The sequence below is a fragment of the Astatotilapia calliptera genome, chromosome 10 (assembly GCF_900246225.1).
Source record: "Astatotilapia calliptera chromosome 10, fAstCal1.2, whole genome shotgun sequence".
Lineage (NCBI taxonomy): Eukaryota > Metazoa > Chordata > Actinopteri > Cichliformes > Cichlidae > Astatotilapia > Astatotilapia calliptera.
In genome coordinates this window covers 18,481,532-18,496,492 of record NC_039311.1, presented here as the reverse complement: position 1 = coordinate 18,496,492, position 14,961 = coordinate 18,481,532, and positions in this window count along the sequence as shown.

The following is a 14,961-nucleotide window of genomic DNA, read 5'->3' as shown; positions in this document are numbered from 1 at the left end:
GATGGTAAGATCTAGTCACAATACAAAAATGTGTGATCAAAATCCAAACTAATTTCAAATATGTATGTTAGCAGCAGAGGGTGCAGGGCAACACACATTAATTTTCTAAAGGCCATAGTGATTAAAAATCCTAAAACCTAAAGCTTATGAATAAAACACTACTAACAGAGAACAGTTTGTCCATTTATCATAATTTCATCTGAGTGAAAAACATTCTCTTGAACATGATAAATGAGAAGTGTGCTTCTTTATGTTTGCACATCTATGACCAAATGAGAGCACTTTGAAAGCAAAGATCATGTCATGATGGCATGTTTGGCAGTTTCTTTCCTGTTTGTGCCATCTGTACCCAGGTTATCTGTCTGAAACCTGGCTGTAAAACATGGTCTCCCAGGTCTTGGTTCTCTGTACCTGTAAATGAAAAATACTTTCTATTAATTCACTCAAGTCCACTCTTTACCGTTGTACTCGCTGCAGCTCTGGAATTCCACCTGCCAGCCAGTCACACCTTAGGATACCAATCCAAGAAGCCAGCAACTAAGACTCCAGAACCAAATCACAAATATTACCTTTCATACTCACCTTGGCCACTCCTACTAAGATAAGATAAGATAGAACTTTATTAATCCCTCGGGTGGGTTCCTTTAAATTTGTGTTATTTATAAGAATTAGAATTTTAAAAACAAACCACAGCTGTGTTGGTAGCCACATCAAGGAACACACAGACAGAACGCGTTTTTTATGATAGCTCTGTCAGTAAAAGACTTCATGTGCACATTAGTGCATGTAGAAGTGAATGCATGTGAAAGTTTGGTGTTCAAATATTTTAAAATGTTTTTGTGTTGAGCAGGAAAAAAAACGTCTGTCTTAATCTGAAGAATCCCTGGATGTAAACTAAATAATTATTTTTGTCAGCACCAGAGGGCGCTACATGACGGAGTTTATTTTTGACTGACAAACCAAATCAAACAAAGCTTGATTAAACCCAAGGAAAGACTTTTTAAAAAATTGTTTATCACTGTTTTTATATTTCGAACGAGAGACAAAAGAAAAGGGTTCTTCTCTTAGTCTTAAATCAGATAACCCTCAGTTACTAGCAAAGGTATCAGGTTCACTGCTTTTCATGGTGTGTTGTTAAACATGTGCACAGCTATGACTGTATATGAGATCAGGCCTTGAATCTTTTCCTAACTGCTGAACTAAATCACTTGCTTCCACAGTCATTTATTCACAAGACAGTTTGGAAATCATAAAAATAACAACTTTCCTGGTATCATAGACATCGAAGAGGGCATGGAGAGTTGATCTATAGCAGACATATGGGAGGAAGTCAGAGCACTGAGAGATGGGGTGGTGGAGTCCAGTTTAGAGCTTGGGAACATGGAGGACAGACTAAAGGACAATGGCAAGAAGGTGAAAGTATTAAAAGCTGAGCCGACTAATCAAAAGGTAAATTAAACCCACACAAGAGAAAATTTTTCTGTTAAGCGTTAATATAAAGAAATTGGTGATATTTAAGCTACAGCTTCAGTTCATTTTAGCTGAAACATATGACCAACTACACTTTTATATAAAATTATACTTTAGGCCTCTAGGACATGTAATATTTGAAAATGCTTAAAAGGTTTCATGAAAAGAAAGAATGAAAACAAGGTAAGCAATTTCAGGTTGGTTACCAAAGAGTCTCTTTGTCTTTCTAGGACTGGGATTAAACACAGGTAATGCTAGGGAACTAAACCAGCTCCTTTCTTCTTTTCTCCTGAGAGCAGAGCTCCAGTGCTGTAGTAGGTGGGATGAGAGTGGGTCAGGCAGAAAAGGAGGTAAGTCTAGTAGCTGGCTTCCAATATCTTTCTACAGAGGGGAATGCACAGATGCATAACTACAGGCAAAGGATCCAGGAAGGGATAACTTTGGGACTGCCGACACTACTGTACTACAAGTGGACGATGACCATCTGGTAAGATCTTTAGGTCAATACCATGAACAGAGGTCTTAAACTCTGATATCAAGCATAAAAAAATCTGACTAACAGCTCTCATTCCAAAATCAAAATTGAACTCATCTTAATAACCATGATTAATCCCTATCAAATTTACAAAACTTTAGAGTCTGTATATATTTATATTTAATATGCACAGACTGAGTCAAAGTGAGATTGAATTTCTCATTTTCAAATCCATGATTGATCAGCTGGAGAGAGAAAATGCAGGTGATGATTTCATCTCTTCATTCATCACAGATACGTTACATAACTCATTTAACCCGATTTAAGATAAATGATGCATTCCCTTTTGTGTTAGAGAGGCCTTCTATACAACTCTGACAAATGACTTTTACACTAAACCCAACAAAACAGATATCACCCTGAAATTCAATGTGGGGTTCATCAACACTGGTGATTACAGAGGAGGGTTTGGGCCGCTGGGGAAAAAAGGTAAGTGGAGATGAGCTTTTTTGTTTCCCTTTTCCAGTATTCTGGGGGGGAAAGTCAACAAATTTTGAAATCTCAAAAATTCTGACTTAAATCTCAGAGTATGGATAAACAAAAAAAAAGACGTTCCTGCTTTTTTTTTTCTTTCTTCCAGTGGCCCTAATCCTCTTCCGTAGGTAATGCTTAAAATCCAGCTACAGGTAAATATTGGAAGAAATATTAGTATTACTAGGATTAGAGTTCTACTATTTCTGTTTTTACTATGTGTGGTAACTCCTGATGTCTTCTAGGTGTAAATTTGATCCTGGCAGGCTTGGTGTTTCTTGCTCCCAGTTGGAGTTGCAGGTGGAGTTGTGCACAAGTGTTTCTCGCTGGTTTGCCTGTGGGTGGAGACTGACTTCCTGGATTTTCCCTTATGCACCCATTCTGAGTTAATCCATCAAGATCCTGCTATTTAAGGACTGGATGGTGCAGTTGCTCTCTGCCAGAGTTGATAAATAGGCTCTCTTTGAAGTTAGTTTACTAGTTTGTAACTTCACTTCTCTAAAAGCTGAACCAGTTTCCCAAGAATCCTGTTCTAATGAGGAATTTTGTAAACAATGTTAGTCACACTCACCTGAAACATCTTGCTGAACTCCAAACCTGAAAGAGGAAATCCCTACCCAAGTAAGGCCACTAAACCTGATCTCGGGATCCTTACACCTAGCACCCTTTAACTTTTCTCCTCTCTGGCAGTGACTCTGTTTGCAAGATCTTTATTGACTTTTAATTAAAATTTCAAAACTGCAGTGGGTATGTGCAGTCTGCTCTTTGAGTCTTCTTTTAGCCCAAACTTGACAACATACTGGTAATTGCTGTGATACAAATCTGTAAAACAGCATGTTGTAAAGTCTGAACAATCCCCTCTTTTCCCTTTTCCCCATGCCATTCCATTTAAAAAAAAAATCCTTGAAATCCTGAAGTTCCATTTTGAAACCTTGTAATGAGGATGTGCCAGCAAGGGGTGTGTATTACCGAGAAACGCCACGCTAACTGGCTAATGTATTATCAATTATAAGTCATTAGCCAGTGACTCTACCCTGGGTAATCTGCCTTTTTGACATGTAATATGATCAAAATTTACTAAATGGACTTAATGTTGGTTTCTTTTTCAGTGTGACCAATAATGACTGACAGCAGAAACTCAATGGAAAAGTGTTTACAGAGGCCAAGTCAGAGAACCGTTTTCCCATAGACTTCTACAATACCTGAAGTCTTTTTGCAACCACAGCTTTGTACTCCAGGTGTCATTACAGATGGGGGAAGTTTAGCTATGATAATGCAGGAAATGTTGGAGAAGCTGACTGGAAATGGGACATTAGCCTGGACTTTTAAGATTAGCCATTCTTATGGTTCTTTGTGCAGGCTGCTGGGGAATTCCCATGATGCACTCAGTGTTTCTTCTTCACTCACCTTTTTTACTTCTGGCATTTAATCATGAGCTATTATTAATCTCTGGCTCTCTTCAGTGTTACTTTGTCTTGTCTTCCTCCCCTCAGCTGATGGCCTCCACTCCCTGATCCTGGTTCTCACTAAATTTTCTTCCTGTTAAAATTGAGTTTTTCCTTCCCACTGTTGCTAAAATGCTTGCTCATAGGGAGTCAAAGAATTGTTGTCCTTTTCTCTGTTTTCACTGTATTACTGTAAAGTCTTTACCTTAAATATAGGACACCTTGAGGCAACTGGTGTTGTGATTTGGTGCTATATAAATAAACCTGAATTGAATAGCCTGCTGACGTGATTTAATGATGTGAAAGGGTGAATTTTACTTGAAACTCTGTTTTTCACAAACCCTAAACAAGCAGTTTTAATGTCTAAGCCGAAGTGGGTAATCCAATGGCTGAACTTAAGTAAATTTTCATTTTCAATTTCAGTTTAAATTTTAGTTTAGTTTTGTTTAACTATAATAAAGTTGGTTAGAGATCATGTTACTTTATTGTTTTCACTTTCATGTCATTATTCTTCCTGACGTTCGAGACAGATGATAAATCCTTTTAAAATAGAAGCCGTTCCTGACAAAAGTTGGGAATAAGATGCAGCCCACCCAAGCCATCCTCAAATCCAAAGTAATTTTAAGCATGTTTGTTAGCAGCTAAGGCTGCTAGACAATACAATTGAATTTTCGAAAGCCTTAGTGATTAAAAATCATCAACCCTAAAGCTCATAAATAAGTCAAAACTTAATAACAGGGGAGTGTTTATTCATCCATTTATCATAATTTCATATGAAACAATGTGAGATAAGTAATGAGGTGAATAAAAGAAAGAGGCACTTCTCTTGGACTTAATTTATAAAATAACTCTCAGTCACACTAAAAGGAGTGAGCATAATGATGTGTGCTTCTCAGTGTGTGTTATGAAACATAATGTATGCACAGCTGTGACTGAATGAATTAATGTGTATGAAAGCAGCTTGAGTATTTTTTTCTCACCAGCACAAAGATCAGATCTTAAATCTTCTCCGAACCCGCGTTTCCCATTCACTTAGTTTGAAGCTCACATACAGTGCTGTGGAAAAGTCCTTTTTTGAATATTTGCCACACTAGACTAGTCACATTAGACAAAGATCAACTGAGTAAATACAAAATGCATTTTTTAAAGCGATTATCACCCCAACATATTATTTGTGAATAACCACATTTTGTGTAAAGCTGAATTCAATTTTGCCTGATGATTGCCAGACCTGTTCAAGAAGAGATAATCAAGAAATCGCTGCCTGGCGAGCGATCTAACGAAATTCAAGAGGAGATGAGAAACAAAGTCACTGAAGTCTGTTTTTTACTGTTATAAGAACAAAAAAACAGAATTTTGTTGTATTTGTTCTCACATGCCAATACAAAATAAGCTTCACATCTTCAGGTAGTCTTGATTTATTTTTGGTTTGCAGGCTGTTTTTTTTGGGGGGGGGGGGGATCGTCTCAGAGGATTGTATTGTCTGTGCATCCGCAATGACTGAGTGCATCTGAAGGTTTTAAACTTACTATGCGTTACACGTATGTGGACTTGATTCACATAATCAGTATGTAAGCCATCGTGCAGGATGATTTTCACAACACTCCATCACAAAGGTTTAACACCCTCCTGTGGTCCTTGCTCTCTGGAATGGCAACTTGTTGGTATGAGTCTATTTCATTCTTCTTCCACAATCCCACTTCAGAAGTAAAATCACAGGGAGAGGCTTCAGCAGTGGTGGAAGCTGCATTTGGATCTCTTATTGCTCATAAGTAAACATAACATTAGAATGCAACAGTGGAAAAATACAATACATGCTACAGTCACACAAGGGAAAATGGTGGTTGGGAACCATTGCACAAAGAAAATTAGTGTGACCATTTGCAATGAACTTGCTGTCTTGTTCCCTTTTTAAATAGTTGCTTGACAAATGGAGAGCAGATGTAGGGTGAAGTTTGCAGATACATGCAATTAGTTTGTAATGATACAGCGAGTAACTGAGATAAAGCAGTCAAAATCCCAATTCTCTTTCAAACTGCTTAATTACTTGCAGCCAGAACCCCACAGAAATTCAGACATTCCTCCACAAATAGTGACATGGTTGCTGTGATTTAACTGTAGAATGAAATGAGGGCTTGACAGCTTTGATTTTAAATAGGAATAGAACCAGTCGGCAGCCAGTTATGTCAGGTATCCTACTGCAGAGAGACGTGACACAGATGAGACACACCCATCAGCACAGGCTGACTCAGACTGGTTGCAACATGTTTGTCACAGTTTTTAAATTCGACTTCCAAACCTTTGCCAGTTTCTCTGAGAGTGATTGCGGTGCATCTGAATTGGACTGCAATTCTTTGGAAACAGGTTCATCGACAGTGGTCCCCAGCTTGTCCTCTGGATGAACAGTTTAAACTGTTTAAATTCCAGGTTTGCTCAGGTGAAGTTCATTCTATACTTTCTTCATTGTTAGCTTAACAATGCTCTTTAATTTTTAAACTGATCGTATCTGAATTTCAACACAGGACTTGCATTGCAGATTTTCTGTTTCCTTGCTGCAGGGTTTCCCCAGCTTTTGTTTGTTTTTACTTTCATGCAAAGGAAGCTGAAATGAGGTGATCTGGTTGTTTCACAGTAATATATATTTAAAAAAACAAAAACCCTGAAACATACCTTTATTATTACTATAGGGGCTTTTGTCTCATTGACAATGATAGATCTGCCAGGATGAGATTATGATTACACAGAAAAAAGGATTTTCAAAGAACTAAAGAAGAGTGCGGGAGATAAGTTGGTGGTGAAGGAGAGGGTTTCCTTCACAGGGATTCATCACAGCGTGGTGTCCAGCAGCCACAGGAATATCAGATTTGGGAGAATGAGTATCATTCAGAGAGTTCATTTTGCCTGGAGATTGGATTTTTACCTCTTTAACTCTGGACACCCTGAGACTGTTTCTTCCATCTGTTTTAACTGCGATCTGTCCCACGGCATTTGGCACACAGATTAGAGTAAGAGTGGAGAATGGGCAAGGGTACATTTAGAGACTGTGAATTGCATTCAAGGCAGGGCTGACTGGAGAGGAAGGGACACGGAGATATAAAGGAGTGAAATCACGTTCTACACGGCGAGAATGAGCGAATAGGCCTTTGAAGGGGTTTTGCTGTGAAGGCATTTAAAAGAGTGAAATAATTGGATGCTGGAGGCCTCGTCTCAGCAAAAGCAGGAATGCAAACCTCATTCTTTCCATGAGTGTGCTGCATGTGAAGGAGGCAAAGTGAAAGGTGCTGTCATCCAACGAAATTGCAAACAAGAGGTTTTAATATTATCTTTTCCCATTAGACCATATATTCAATCTAAACAAAATCATTTTTTTCTGCAAAATTTGATCTTGGGAAAAAGCCAAGTTATCCACAGGTATCAAGGGATGTACACAGTGTATTGCTTTTTCCCAGATATTGATTTTTTTTCCATCCTTTCATGGCTATTCTGCTTTGAGCAGCCATGTGCTGCCCTGCTTTGTATCATCCTGGTGAACCTGATGATAAACGAATGAATTCCTGAGAAAGAAATGGAATCAGAACACTTGAATGTAATCCTGTGACTTACTCTAGCAGCAACTGGGCTGTGGTTTATAGAACAATACAGCAAGGACGGACAAGTTCATCTTTATTCATCCTTTTTCTGCTGATGACAACTGACTGAAGCTGAGCTTAGGTTATTTAACCCATTTCATTCAAAAGTATCACTGTTGAACACGTTAAGATTGAAGTAGTGTTGCAGTGTTGGTTGATTGGTCTCTAACCTGCAGATATATGCCTCATCTGCAGCGGCTACTGAATACAGACACCAACAATATTTATTTAGCGTAACTGTAAGTCATACTTTATATTCTCCAACTGTAAAAAATTATTAGCTTATAAACCAACGTTTAAAAAGAATGTTGAAATGTGAGTCATTGGCTTTTTTCTATCAACTGATACCCTGTCCTCTTAATTTTTTTGAACATCAGTAGTGGTAGTGAGCATGATGGAAAAACATGCACCCGCCACTGTTCAGCTGCATGTTAATGCAAATATCTCATTAGCCACACATATGACAACAGAAACTGTTGATCTCCTGGGATTTTCCCACACAACCCCCTCTAGGGTTTACAGAGAATGGTGGAGAAAAGAGAAAATATCCAGCGAGCAGCAGTTTTCTGGGCGAAAATGCCTTGCTAATGCCAGAGACCAGAAAAGGATGGCCCAACTGATTTGAGCTGACATGAATATGGCAGTAACACAAATAACCACTCATTACACCCAAGATATGCACAACACATTGAACCCTAAAGCAGATACATCAGCTGAAGTCTAGACCAAGTGCCACTCCTGTCAGCTAAGAACAGGAAACTGAGGCTACAATTCACACAGGCTCACCAAAATAGCACCGTAAAAAACTGCTTTCTCTCTGAGTCTTGACTTCCTCTGCAGCATTCGGATTGGTAGGGTCAGAGTTTTCCATAAAGGACAAATGCATGAAAGCATGGATCCATCCTGCTTGTATCAGCAGTTCAGGCTTATGGCGGTGTTATGTTCTGGGGGATATTTTTTAACTGATATCCAAGAAGTTATCAGTTAAAACTGAAAATTAGATATGTAATATGAAGCAGTAACAGGCACAATTTTTATACATGTGTATATATTTTCTTGACACAGTTTGCACCCTTTAATACAAACTGACCATCATTTCAATGCCACAGTCTACCTAAGTATGACTGCTGTATGTTTTTTGAATTTTGACAGTTAAACACAAAATACTATTGATATTATCACATGTTGACTGTCTAGTCAGTAGTATTTTAATCTTTACTTTGTTGCTGACTGGTGATAGTCATGAAGACACCAGGCACACAGATACAACTGCAGTATCAACAGCACACACACAAACAGGCAAAGCAAAGGAAAATATAAATATGTCCCAGAGTATTTGCATAAACATGTTATGCATGTGTGTGTGTATTTTGGTGTGTCTTTCTGTGTGTGCACCATTTCTCTGTACCTTGCAAGGTCAATGCTGTTCATCAGTCATCTAGGCCATTGGGATTCCTCTAATCTGTCAAAATCTGGCATCACTTGACTCCATGGAACAAGTGACAGATGTAGACTTTCTGTTTTATACCTAAAGGGCTTGTTTCAATGCAATTTATATGCGTGGTTGTGCGTTACTTTTCTTCCGTCTGTGGTTTGCTGAGACAAACCTATTTATGAGTATTTCATTTGTGATACTGCAATCACTGCAGCCGCAGAGCGGACTAAACAGGAAGGAAAATGAGAGCTTCGTGTTCCATTTAAATTGACACAGAGGGTACAGCTAAGGAAACCAATGATTTTCTTGTGGTCTAAATGGGCCGTTACAGAGCCTTTTTGGTGCAACTAAAAAAGAGGGTCTTCTTTAGCTGATAAACTTTGTCAATGAGATGCAAATCCATGCAGTACTGAGGAGAAAAAGAGCCAGCGGAGCTGGGCAACTTCACACACACACACACACACACACACACACACACACACACACACACACACACACACACACACACACACACACACACACACACATAAAAGCCTGACTTTCTTCTTCAAACATGCATGCGTTTTCTGAGACACTGCATCGTAAAAATGTCTGCCTGCTTGATCAGTCACTTAGTGATTCACACACCATCAGTGTCATCTGCAGCTACACAAAGCCGTCTGGGCAATCCTAAGCACAAATTGAATCAAGCCAATCATCCTCACAAAATCCAATCATTCTGCAATACAGATATGCCATGTGGGGCTTTATTCAATAAAAGAGGAATTATATTCCAAAACATGATATATCCATTTCAGATTTAAAATATATAACCAAAAGTTTCAGTTAACTCAGAGGGGTTGATGAGATTTAATTTGTAAATGCTATTATCACAATCAATGTTAAATGTTCCTGGAGGTAAATCCAGCAGAGCTGCAGTTACAAAAGCAATTAGTGTAAATTAGAAAAGCTTTAGTGTAAAAGCTTTAGAAAAGTCAACACTTTGAAACTTGAGGATTCATAGAATTTGTGCCATTTTGTCTTCGGTAACGAGGGCCTCAGCCTGGGAAGACAGGCAATTACTGTGACACCGACTCGAACATCAGTGAGTGTAAAACCATTTTGTCACTCCTGCTTTTGATGTGTGACTAATTTTATGGATCTGAAAACACAATGTATTTTTGTTTACTTTTTTTTTTTTTTAAATAGTGGCTGTGAAATATTAAGCCAAAGATAAATCATAAGTCATAGAGAAATGCTCAGTGCAAAATATAAGTCAATAAATTTCCAGAGACTCACCCACACAACATGTCTGAATTTACAGTATAAGAATGTTTCTAAAAGAAATACATACATTTCTTGATATGTTTGGAATATAGCCTTGGGTTATTTGACAATGAGGTAGAAGTCTTTCCATATTTGCAGTTGCGAAGAAAAGTAATGGAGGAAAAGATACAGTAGAAGTTCAGTGTGTAACAATTTTTGGTAGTTACACATGTTGACCCTGGAAAGTGAAGCTATATGCCATGCAATATGAGTATAAGATTAGTGTGCTCATAACCAATGTTGGGATTGTTGCTCATGTTATAACACACTACTTGTTACTTTTTTAAAAAAAAAAAAGTAATTCAGTAAGTTACTCAATTCCTTGACAAAGAGTGTAACTTATTATACTACGTATTACGTTACTTTTGTGTTACTCCATAAGATAACATAATAATTTATATGAACAATGAAAAATCATTTTGCAGCTCTTTGGTTTAAGAGAATAGCTCTAAAATACACTGTGACATAATTACAAGTAAAAATTATAAACTTTAGGCTACATTTCCACAGACCAACACAAATCTCTGTCCTATATGATCTTTCTTTCAGCTTTAGCATATGAACACAAAAATGACAACACAAATTGGTTGAAAAGACTTCTAAATGATCACCACAATGAATTTACTTTTACCCCCGCCACACGTACACACACACACACACACACACACACACACACACAAATGTCAGTGTTTGCCGATTAAAAAACGCTGTATAGTCACATATAATTTTCCTCCTCCCAGAACAATCGGCTGATTGTAGTGTAAGTGTGCAGGAAGAATAATTCAGATTCAGATAATTGAAGAGCCTTTGTAACACAAGCAATGACATCATTCTGACTTAAAGTAATCACTGAATTTAGTACAGTAATGTGTTACATTACTGCATTACTTAAAAGATTTCATATGAGCAATGTCTTACTTTGGAATGTGTTACACCCAAGACTGCTAATAACAGTGCAATACTTCATTGGAAATGCAATACACTGCAGACTAAATGGTTTCTATCTTGACTTCATAGAGGGGCCAACTCTCAGTTTTCATCCAGTCACTGGAAAATGTGTCAGTGAAGATGGTGTTGCCAATGCTACCACTAGTATTGGCTAGATAGCCACGCATTGCTAGGTAGTTGCTTTCTAGCAATGGCATTTTGTGTGTTGTCTGGATAAATTGTACTTGATGTAGAAGAATTTAGGGTAACACGTGTAGCTCAAACTGAGGCTAAACAAGTTGTAAATCTTCACAAAAAACATCACAATGAAATGTTGCTGTAGATATTTAGTGCAACTTGTCATGTTTAGAGAGTTTGACATACCATTATCCTGTATGAATGTACCCACTGTGATGGTAAAAAAAACAATTTGTTTCTCATCAAAGAACAGCAAACAATGTCTCAAATGAGAGATACTGGTTTTATAACCCTAAAAAGGCAATTATTATGTATGTGTAATAGACACACCGGTCCACCGTGTCCATTTCACAGTTTGCCTCTCCAAAGCATGAAATGTACACGCATGCAGAAGTTGCAGTAAATTGCTGTAAGCTGCAGTAACAGTAAAAAGAAAGTGTTTAAACAGACATTATTAACACATTTACATGTAAATACATATTAGCTGCAAATGTTTTTCGCTCACTACCGGCTTCTTGTCTTCAAATATATTATCTGCCCCTGCTGGTAATGCAACTTCTGTATGCAGTAATGTGGTTTTTGAAAACATGTCCATATCTAAATGGACACGGTAGACCGAAGTGTCTATCACAGGCTTTGTCGTGATAGTGCTGCTTGGTTGTGTTTAACTGTTACTAGTGTTACGGCCCTAGCAGGGCCTCCTCCTGAAGTTGCCTGTGTGGGCGTGTCCTACCAGCTCTCCTTTTCCTTTTCTTCTCCCTTTTCAGATCCCGGACGAGCCCCCACTTGTTATGTTCCCCTAAAAGGTTCCAGGCTGTCAGGGGGGGGAAGGCAGCTGTACAAGAGAAAAAGGTGGCACCTAAGGCAGGAGAGCTGGTAGGACACGCCCACACAGGCAACTTCAGGAGGAGGCCCTGCTAGGGCCGTAACACTAGTAACAGTTAAACACAACCAAGCAGCACTATCACTATTGTAACACTAGATTTTCATCCTTATGTGGCAGCAATATTAACTGAAATTTCTGTAAATAATCAAAATTAAGTGCTAATAAGTGCTATTAAGTGCTATTAAATACCAGGGGTGTGCGATACTGCATATATTGGTATCAATCCAATACCAAGTAAATACAGGCCAGTATGGCCGATACCGATACTTTTCAATAGTACCGGTATCGTCATTGAATTGATGCGTCATTGAATTGCTAAATCTCAAATAATTTTCATGACCTGAAGTGTTTTTTATGATGTTTACTTTTATTATTATTATTATTATTATTGTTGTTGTTGTTGTTGTTATTATTATTATTATTATTATTATTATTATTATTATTATTATTATTATTATTATTATTATTATTATTATTATTATTATATAGTTAAAACCCAGGACATATTAGGACAAAGTTTATAATTAAATAGAAAATACTTTATTATCAATTTTTTTTTAGAAGACTTAAATAAAAAGTGCACGCAAACCAGTAAACAAATTAAAACAAACAAGTACTGTTGAGAAACTATAATACAAAACTTACAATTAAAATGCTCAACAACAAAAACAACAACTGGTGAAAATATAAATAATATGTAAACAACTTACACAGACTGAAACAATGAAAAGATGTCCAAGTTGCAATTTCTTCACTTGCAACTCTTTTAGTGAACCAGAGACCTGAGTCTTTTCTTGTTTTCAATTATTTAAACAACAGCACATAACAATATGGATGATACTTTATGACACACTACTGAGAATGAAATGAATGTTATCTGTGTTCCTGCATGCACTCAGGGGGCGCTATGATCTCTCCCACTCACTGAAAACAACCTGTATGGTCACTGCTCATTGTTCGGAGGTCATACTGTGTTTTGCTTTGCTCCGCAGATCTTGTGAAGTGGATGGCTCTGTCAGATTAGATATTGATTTCATGTGTGAGCTTATGTAGTCTTATTTTTCCGGTCTCCCTATAATCAGGTTACCTTAATAGCCTTATAGTTTTTGTAAGCTGCAGGTCATTCTTTGATAGCAAGTAGCTCGAGGCATGTTGGTAATTAGCCAGCAGATTGTTAAATATTTGATGTCTTTTTTCTTCTGTGAGTGATGTGAGTGAGTGAGTGAGTGTGTTGCACTGAGGAAATATTAATGAATCAATTCTCGTTTACGTGGACGGACTCTGAATTTGAAGGTGACTTTTTTTCTTTTTATCTGTTACACTGCTCACCAGCAGGAGGTGACATTGTTAATTCAATGGCGGATCAATGGGACAGGATACTGCCAAACCAGGGGATAATTAGACATCTTGCATCATCAGGTGTTTATTGAATACATTTTATTGATTACTTATTTTGAAGGCTAAAATGTGGGGAGGATAAGGATCCATTTTTCAATGTGAAACACATGAACTGCCACATAAAAGTTTATTTGGACTTTTTTCAGTTTAATAGTTTCAGGGTCTATAAAAGCTCTCAATCATTTTTGGAAATTTTAGCGACGAAGTAAATGTCCAATAATTTATTTTTATTATTCAACAAAGTCTAACTCTTTGCCCACTTTTATACTCTATTATTGCCATGCTATCAAATCTCTGAAATTAAATACAGACTGTACACTTTTACTGCATTTTCTGTGTATCTTCTGCTCTGAAAGGGAATAGTCCAGAATAATTTATTTAGAAATCATTACCTAGCTTCCTCAGTATTTCCTTGAGCTTAGATATTTTCAGTCTGTAACATGATGCATTTGATCCCCTTAGTTGGCCTTCGTGTTAAAAACTTCACCTGAATGAATGAATGGGTTATAGTGCACTATGATGTCTGCGGCTGAGCCTCTGATGATTAGATTTATGAAAAGTTTTTATTATGAGAATGTAGCTACAGCACAGCAGAAGGGAGTTGTTAATGATATTAATTCCTTTTAGGGAAAAGAAATTCACAAGCAAAGACCTTAACTCAGTAGTGTGCATATTATTAGACATTAAATGATGTTAACAATCTGGATAATTAGTAATTGTTAAAAGGCAAGTAAGATAAAGAGGGGAAGCCGCTGAGTTAGGCTGGTCAGATTACAAGGTCGAAAAGAAAGATGAACTTCCAAGATATTAAGTGATTCTAGACACTCAACTTCTATAACCAGGAAAATTACAAATTTATAGAGAATGATCCAAATCAGTGCAAGTTTTTGTGAGCGTTTTGCTGCTTCTATGCTAATCAAGGTTGCCCTATATACTACATCCAGGGAATAGGCATACTCTCTAACATCAGACATTACAGAAGCACTGTCGTTCTCGGCTTTCATATATGGCTTCACCTAAGGCAATTTAGATTAAAAAAAACACACACACACACACACATGTGCAACTTTATTTTCATATATTGCCATTTACAGGTCCCCAAGAGAGGTAATCAGACTTTGATATGTAAAACTGGTGGAGTTACCCTTTAACTGTAATATATGATAATTACAGTAACTTAACTGTACTGCACCCTGATTGTTTCTATATTAGCGGTGGATCCAATGTGCACTGTGAAGGGGGTGACCTATACTGATAAATAA